The sequence below is a fragment of the Xyrauchen texanus genome, chromosome 27, assembly GCF_025860055.1.
Source record: "Xyrauchen texanus isolate HMW12.3.18 chromosome 27, RBS_HiC_50CHRs, whole genome shotgun sequence".
NCBI lineage: Eukaryota > Metazoa > Chordata > Actinopteri > Cypriniformes > Catostomidae > Xyrauchen > Xyrauchen texanus.
The window spans coordinates 28825657-28832100 of NC_068302.1; the positions used below are offsets into that span (position 1 = coordinate 28825657).

The window sequence follows — 6444 nt, forward strand, 5'->3', positions numbered from 1 at the left end:
TCAATCACGAAATTACAAATCATATTCTTAGTGTCTGATTCAATCGTTCGACCAAGCCGTCAGTTTGGGGGGTGGGAAATGCTGGTACGAATTGATTTAATCCCCAAAAATGTGTACAGTTCACATAGTGTACATAACATAAACATTGTACCCTGATCAGTGAGGATTTCTTTCGGAATCCCCACTTAGAGGACTGCTGCCAGCAGCCACCGCTCAACGGAGCTGTTGAGCAAAGGCAAACGGAAGGCCGAGCTCGCCCAGTGTCAATGAGCAGAAGAGTAGGCGTTGCTGCTCTGTGGCAGACCCATTGCAAGATGGCATGTTTCAAGTCCTGATACCCCAGGAGGTTGGCGATGGGTAGTTGTTGGGCTGCCAGTTGTGCTTCTCCTGACAGCAGGCGGACCGCCCACTGGGACTCTGGCCGTCCCGCTGCTTCCACCGCACACTCAAACAGCTCCACGAATGCCTCCGAGTTGTCCTCTGGACCCAACTAGGCGAGCGTGAAGTGGGTCATGGAGATGTAAATGGTTATAATAATAACAAACTAATTATACGAAGTATAAAGGACAGTAAAAAAAAAACACAAAAAAAAACATTTATTTTCTATTTAGCAGTGATAGCCTTCACAGTTATTTTGGGCCAGATGTGCCTCCTTAATGACCTACATTGCAAATATGACTAGAGGACAGTTGCATCTCAGGATACCACAATTGCACCCTTTTCCTCTCAAACAGATTTAACGAACATGCCACAGCACGCAGCAGTCCTAAGGGTCTGTCTTGTCTCACCTGATCATTCTATTCAAACACAGCTAAAACGAAAATGATAACTGACACTTGTACAGTAGTTTTCGCCAAATATCATCTTTTGATTAAAATGTTTTCAAATACTCTTTAATTTACAAAAGTCACATTTCTGATTTTCAGAGGCGAGTCTTGACTGTGTCCTTTAAGTGCAGTATAGAGAGAAAGTTCATGGACAGTTGGCTTATGTTTAACATTTACTGTATTAATTAACATAATACTGATATACAGTTGAACATACACTTTGGTAGAAGTCATTAAAACTCATTTTCTAACCCCTCCACAAATTTTATATTAGCAAATAATAGTTTTGGCATGTGGTTTAGGACATCTACTTTGTGTATGGCATACGTAATTTTTCAAATAATTGTTTACAGACAGATTGTTTCACTTTTAATTAACTATATCACAATTCCAGTGGGTCAGAAGTTAACTGTTAACTACACCTTTAAGCAGCATGGAAAATTCCAGAAAATGATGTCAAGCCTTAGACAAGACAATTAGCTTCTGATAGGAGTTGTAATGAATTGGTGGAGTACCTGTGGATGTCTTATAAGGCCTGCCTTCAAACTCAGTGCCTCTTTGCTTGACATCATGGGAAAATCAAAAGAAATCAGCCAAGACCTCAGAACAAAATCATGGCCCTCACAAGTCTGGTACATCCTTGGGAGCAGTTTCCAAACACCTGAAGGTACCACGTTTATCTGTACAAAAATAAAATAGTACACAAGTATAAACACCATGGGACCACGTGGCCATCATACCACTCAGAAAAGTGCAAATCAATCCCAGAACAACAGCAAAGGACCTTGTAAAAATGCTGGAGGAAACAGGTAGACATGTATCTAAATCCACAGTAAAACGCGTCCTATATCGACATAACCCAAAAGGCTGCTCACCAAGGAAGAAGCCACTGCACCAAAACTGCCATAAAAAAGCCAGACGACAGTTTGCAAGTGCACATGGGGAAAAAGATCTTACATTTTGGCAAACGTCCTCTGGTGTAATGAAACAAAAATGTTACTGTTTGGCCATAATGACCATTGTTATGTTTGGAGGAAAAAGGGTGACACTTGCAAGCCGAAGAACACCATCCCAACCGTGAAGCAGGGGGGAGGCAGCATTATGTTGTGGGGGTGCTTTGCTGCAGGAGGGACTGGTGCACTTCACAAAATAGATGGCATCATAAGGAAGGAAAATGATGTGGATATATTGAAGCAAAATCTTTAGACATCAGCAAGTAAGTTAAAGCTTGGTCGCAAATGGGTCTTCCAAATGGACAATGACCCCAAGCATACCTCCAAAGTTGTGGCAAAATGGCTTAAGGACCACAAAGTCAAGGTATTGGAGTGGCCATCACAAAGCCCTGACTGATAGAAACTTTGTGGGCAGAACAGAAAAAGCATGTGCGAGCAAGGAGGCCTACAAACCTGACTCCAATACCAAAATTAGGAGAAGCTTGTGGAAGGCTACCCAAAACGTTTGACACAAGTTAAACAAATGAAAGGCAATGCTACCAAATACTAACAAAGTGTATGTAAACTTCTGACCCACTAGGAATAAGATGAAAGAAATCACTCTCTACTATTATTCTGACATTTCACATTCTTAAAATAAAATAGTGATCCTAACTGAGCTAAGATAGGGAATGTTTTCTACAATTAAATGTCAGGAATTGTGAAAAACTGAATTTAAATGTATTTGTCTAAGGTGTATGTAAACTTCTGAATTGAATTGGATGAGGACTATTCATTAAGGGTCAGTTTGCTACAGTTTATGTAACAATGACCCACAATCAGGCTTAGAGTTAAGAGCAATATGTCAGTCACATTCCCTTCTCCAGGCTTCTTTTTGCCTCTAGACAGCCCTATAGACAGAAATCCATCTGCCCCGAATGCCAGTCTTTGCCCACAGGCACTGTCCTTCTTGAGCCAGCAGCACTGACACAGAACTACAAGAACTACTTTCAGTGCTGCTTACTTAGTATCTCTGGTGTGAGAAAGAGTGACAGGAAAATTGGACTGCCCTTGAAAGTACTGTGGACGGCAATACAATGGTACAGTGATAGTAACATATAGTAATATCACAGTACTGAAATTGATCTCCATGGTATTTACATTGTACTTCCAAGAATACAATGGTACTAGTATGGTACATGTCAATCATACTTTTTGGAATTGTTTTGTAAGTGTGGGCATCCCTTAAAACTTCAGACTATTTATTTTAAGGGTTAGTTCACCCCAAATATTTAATTATTCATCATTTACTCACCCTCATGCCATCTCAGATGCATATGATTTTCTTCTGCTGAACACAAACAAATATTTTTAGAAGAATATCTCGGCTCTGTAGGTCCTTACAACGCAATTGAATGGTGAACAGAACTCCAAAAGATCCAAAAAGGTGATAAAGTCAGCATAAAAGTAATCCATAAGACTCCAGAGGTTTAATCAATGTCTTCTGAAGTGATCCAGTTGGTTTTGTGTGAGAATAGACCAAAATAAAACTCTTAATTTCTTCATTCTCTTTTGCCTCACTGCAGGTTTTCATATGAAGGGGGTGTCCCTGGATGATACCTCTAAGCTCAGACAGCTCTGGCTTTCATGTGTCTTGGCTCTCTCAGTCAAACTGGCAGGGGCCTGATAATGGATCCAGCTCGAGTTAACATGTTCCAGACCAGCTAAGACTCAACAGGCACAGCGTGGGGTTAAAACATCACTGTTTAAAGGGATAGTTCACCCAAAAATGAAATATCAGTAATCATTTACTCACTCTCATGTCTTTCTAAACCCATTTAAATGTTTGAGTAAACTGTCCCTTTAACTACAGAATAAAGAGGTAAAAGCTGCAGATGTGGTTTGCCTAACAGATCCAAAGCACTTCCCTTCATCAAGGCTTAGAATTATCCAGACACCTAAAATGTACAAAGCTCTTATAATTTTTTGTAAAAGGAGGGAAAGATAATAAAAAAAAATTATAAAAAAAACAGACTGATTAACAATGCCCCTCCCCTGACATCAAAACTCAGTATGGAACGTTAAACTGAGAGAAAAGCTTACACTACAAAACTGAAAACAATGCATTCTGCATGCTTGCATGCCCAAGCGAGCTATGCACAACTGAAACACAGTGTGGTGAATATATATCTCAGCACAAAGAGGAAACGTAGCATCAAGTAATCAGCAACTGTTTTCAGTCCAGGCCAAAGTATTACACCGTGTTTGCAAATGTGACTGACATCATTACTTAAACAACATTATGGTATTTAAATGTATCCTCATTTACTTTTTCTATAAAACTTCATTGTGTTTCACTAAACACATGCCCATTAAAAAGCAGAACAAAAACTGTTATATGAATTTATAACTACAGACTTTAAAAATCTTGCTTTTTTTCTCTGAGTACCATGCATAGGTGTTAAAAGCTTGCAAATGTGAAACGATGTGAAACTGTGATAAAGGGCATCATCAGCATTAATCAGCACAATCAAAATGCTCAATGCATTTACGTTCAGTACATTTGAAATTATAAGAATGCCATATTTTCACAGATACAATTTATGATTTGATCAAGATTGTAATTGTAATTTTCACAGATACAATTTATGATTTGATCATGATTGTAACTGTAATTTTCACAGATACAATTTATGATTTGATCATGATTGTAATTGTTTGCAGTGAAATCTTAAAGTGATAGTTCACCCAAAAATGAAAATTCTCTCATCATTTACTCACCCACATGCTATCTCAGATTTTTATGACTTTCTTTCTTCTGCTAAACACAAACAATGATTTTTAGAAGAATATCTCAGCTTTGTTGGTCCATTCTGTGCAAGTGAATGGTGGCCAGAACTTTGAAGCGATATGAAATTTTTTTTTTTTTTACATAAATATTCACTTTAACTTTAACATTCTACTTTTGTTTTTAGCTAAATATTCTTTGTGCATAATGACCTTCAAATTTCTGGCCACCATTAACTTGCATTGTATGAACCTACGTGGTTCAACCTATGAACCACATCTGTGATGGCATGAGGGTGAGTAAATGAGGAGAGAATTAAAATTTTTGTGTGAACTTTCCCTTTAACCTGACATTAGGAGAATCATAATTGGGCATATTTCACTGCTTTCAATTGGGTCATAAGATGGGCTGAAGTGAGGAGTCCAGAAAAAGAGGAATGGTCTGTTTGTATTCCTGAAAGCAAATACATATTAAGACTCTGTGAATCTCTTTGTTTCTTTTAGGATAGTCTAAACAAGAACAAGAAACACACTTTCATACAGTCTGCATCATTATCACAATGCCTTATCATAAGCTACAAATACCATGGCATACACTTAAAAGCTCACTGCAAGAAATCACACAGTAAAATTACATAGTGTAGCATAGTGTTGTACACTTGGCCCAGGATCTGTGTTATACAATCACCCATGTTTGCAAACTCTTTTGACTTTGAGGGAATATGAAAAACACAACCAGCAGCCATTCTCTGCAAATCTGAAACCACATGGCACACTTCTGTACAGCCACTGGGCACCTCTAGAATGAAGATAATCTCTCCTGATTGACTTCATCAAGAATGACAGACAATTTATTTATTTAAGTAATTTGCTAAACAAATGATGTGTCTTTCAAAAGCATGCAGACTAAATAGAGCTGCTATTACAAGCCAGCTGGAAACTATATTGATATAACAACATGGCTATAAAATATAGGCTAGTTTTAGAGCCATAGGCAAATGTTAAAGCATCACATTTAAATATACATATAAAAAGATAACAAATAAAATATCAAAATAATCCATCTATCCGACATTTAAGTTCACATCACTTCCCTCATCATTATATTGATATGTCACATTGTAGCAACTTCCTTTCACAAAGCACCACAACTAAAGTATTTGTTCTATCTAGATAAAGGAAATGTATTTTGCACTGATGGGGAACAGCACCACAAATGAGGTCCGAAGCCAGATGAAACTGTCCTTGTTACAATTATCAAGCTTTTGCTCCACAATGCTGACACACTGCAACAGAGATGCTCCGCTGGGGAAAGCCTCTGTCAGTGTCACATGAACTGCCCAATGCTGGATGCCTATTATGTTACATTCCCGGGAAGATTTTTAACAAAATGATAAATAATTTATTTATGTGAATAGAAAGGAGCAAAAGTATTTTACCTGCTTGAGTTTGTAGTAAAACCAATGTGGGTCATTTTCTTCGCCGACAAGCTCCGGATAGTTTCTCCCGACGCGCCGCGTTCAATGTGTTCAGTAGAGTAAAAACGGTTTGAACGAGTAGTTGACAATGTGTAAAATGCCCCGCCTACCTTTCCTCCTATTGGCTCACAACTCCCGTCACTCAAGCGTCATGGGAGCAAAGTGGTGTAGGCATGGCAACTATGTTTCCAACGGGTCTTTCTGAGCCAATGGTATACTGGTTACTATTCAAGAGGCGACGCACACGTCTTATGGAGTGGGATCATTGGACGAACAGCTTGCCATTCAACACATGTCTGTAGAAAAGGCGGGAACTATTGAGTTCGATAATTGTAGTGTATGCAAATTGAGGTCTTTAGCGAAACACAGAAGACAATCGCAAGCCCTTTCGACATTTCATCACGTGCAGGATATGAATTA

General features: G+C 38.6%; 1 protein-coding gene across 2 annotated transcripts in view; it reads right to left on the reverse strand.

Annotated features, from left to right (window-relative positions):
- Window positions 1–6071, reverse strand: part of LOC127621445 (F-BAR domain only protein 1-like) — a 55884-nt gene extending 49813 nt beyond the window's left edge. The window contains exons 1-2 of one of the 2 annotated variants that reach the window (XM_052095036.1): window positions 5986–6069; window positions 1343–1507 (exon numbers count right to left, since the gene is read on the reverse strand). The gene's annotated coding sequence lies outside the window, so the exon portion shown is untranslated. Of the gene's footprint in view, window positions 1–1342; window positions 1508–5985 lie in introns of both variants that reach the window. The other variant, XM_052095035.1, reaches the window with a different exon arrangement.
- Between the last annotated feature and the right edge of the window lie 373 nt (window positions 6072–6444).